Source organism: Salvelinus namaycush, chromosome 5 (genome assembly GCF_016432855.1).
Source record: "Salvelinus namaycush isolate Seneca chromosome 5, SaNama_1.0, whole genome shotgun sequence".
NCBI lineage: Eukaryota > Metazoa > Chordata > Actinopteri > Salmoniformes > Salmonidae > Salvelinus > Salvelinus namaycush.
The window spans coordinates 60,293,599-60,296,051 of NC_052311.1; the positions used below are offsets into that span (position 1 = coordinate 60,293,599).

The 2,453-nt window shown below is 38.3% G+C and overlaps 1 protein-coding gene across 1 annotated transcript in view; it reads left to right on the plus strand.

Annotated features, from left to right (window-relative positions):
- The window catches only part of LOC120048605 (cell adhesion molecule 4-like), a 752,359-nt gene that overhangs the window by 80,761 nt on the left and 669,145 nt on the right, over positions 1–2,453 (plus strand). The gene's annotated exons all lie outside the window — the stretch shown is intronic.

Below are 2,453 nucleotides of genomic sequence, written 5' to 3' on the forward strand. Positions count from 1 at the left end.
TGGAACAGGTGTTCTTTTTTAAGCCAATAACCATGTGTGTGAGGTGTATACTATTATTTCAAAGTAGATTTGTTTAACACTACCAAGAAACACTCTGTGTGACCCTGATTTAGCCCACTGCAGTAGAAGGTTAAGGATGCTAATAATCTCCCCAAACCAAATGCAGTCCGTCCATTGTTTGTGATGCCCTGAGGACAAAATGTTGTGATTCACTTTTCAGTTATGCAATTTCTTGCACTCTGATTTTTTTGGCTACCATGATGTTTTAATAAACATATTTATTTAGCATTCAAGCCTCAGTTTTGGATGTATTCTTTTTTTCCGACAGTGTGCGGGCCTCCATCTCTTCTACTGTGATATTTAGGTGACATTTGATTTGACGGTCTGGTTATAATGGAACTATAAACCATGAAGTAACATTTACATTAGTAAACTGTAGTAACAAAACAAACAGCAAACTAAGAACCACCCCTCACTACTATAACCTCCATCCTAGAAATAAATAATTGGGAGAGGGAGCAAAAAAGGAAAAGCTATAGAAGTATGGTACAGTAGAGGAAAGAGGACTGTCCCTATAGGCACATAACTAATGGCCTCGGTCCCCATAAGTCCACAGGCCAGTATGATTTAGTAGACCTTCTCTCAGAGCGCAGTACTCTCATCATTATACCTTCAACATACAGTATAGAACATATGCCAAGAACATCTACCATCTAATAAATGACTACAGACACAGTAGAGATGACCATGCTGATACAAGGCTACTTAGTCTGCTGGAGATGCATTGATGAATGGCAATGTACATGTACGTGCATTCATCAATAGTGGAGGTTGGTGGGAAATACAGTGAGGTCCAAAAGTATTTGGACAGTGATAGGTTTTTGTTGTTATTGAAATTATACAATGACTAAGAGGTTAAAGTGCACTGGCGAGTCCCATCTCTTTAGTCAGTGAAAGATGTGTGACAACAAATTCTTACGAAATTTAGCCCACCTGTTTATGGTAATGCGACAATGTTTTTAGCAATCCTCCAGTTGGGTCACATACAGTGAGCTCCAAAAGTATTGGGACAGCGACATGTTTTGGCTCTGTACCCCAGCACTTTGGATTTGACATGATACAATGCCTATGATGTTAAAGTGCAGACTGTCAGCTTTAATTTCAGGGTATTCATCCATATCGGTTGAACCGTTTAGAAAGAACAGCACTTTTTGTACATAGTCCCCCCAATTTAAGGAAGGAAAAGGATTTGGACAAATTGTGCAGCTTGTGACTCTACAACCTTGTTGTATGCATTTGCAGTTCGTTTTGATTGTATTTCAGATTATTTTGTGCCCAATAGAAATTAATGGTAAATAATGTGCTGTGATTTTCGAGTCAATTTAAGAATACAATATGTTTCTAAACACTTTTTCATTCATGTGGATGCTACCATGATTACGGATAAGCCTGAATGAAAAAGGAATAATGATTAGTGAGAAAGTTACAGATGCACAAAGATCATATCCCCAAGACATGCTAACCTCTCACCAATAACAGGGGAGGTTAGCTTGTTAATATTTTAGTCTTTTAGCAAACGCTTTCAAATCCTATGTGCTGGATTACAGAGTTAAAACAACCAAAATGTGTCACTGTCCAGATACTTGTGGAACTCACTGCTCTCTGAAAAGACTACTGGTTCTTATCTCACCTTAGTGAGGGTCTGTTACATTTTATGAAGACGTTCTCTTCCCATGAAAGTCTGAAAATAAAGTTTTCATGCTAGGCTCCTATGCTAAAACGGAGGCAATTTCTCTCTCTGTCTGCAACACAATCACCAGCATGTCTCATTTCATGTCATGAAAACAAATCAAGACAGAGTGTTTGTGTGTGAAAACGCTCCAGTCAGCATTCGCTGAGTGTGCAACAGTCATAAACGGCGCTTTAGATTACGATTATGAGCTGCTGCAGCACTGGAAAAGTTCTAGCAAATCAAGCCTTTTTCCATTTAAACACAAATTAGATCATCGTTTTTGATATCTAGCTATCCACTATTGCATAATGATACAGCAATATGATGTGTACTTCCTCATTCAGCTGAGATCATCATAAATCCTCTCCTTCCTTATCATACGAATTACAATATTAATGTAATCTATTCATATTTATGTCATAGACATTATATTAACATTACTGTTAAATCTATATACGTCAACACACAGTGACAAACATTGAAACAAATATCCTGGGTAATTACATGAATTGTATAGAGATATCTCATATTGCTGCTCTCCTGAGCTCTGCTTCTGTGACTCGGTAGGTACCTGTGTCAGAAAGTCCATATTGATGATGTCAAGCGAGAGCGTTGTGGATTTACAGTGGGGCCCATAAAGGCCATCCTATCTGATGTGTGAGATATTTCAGGGCGAGGACCACGTGTCATCCTCCGTATAAAATGATAGAAGCGTTGGAGA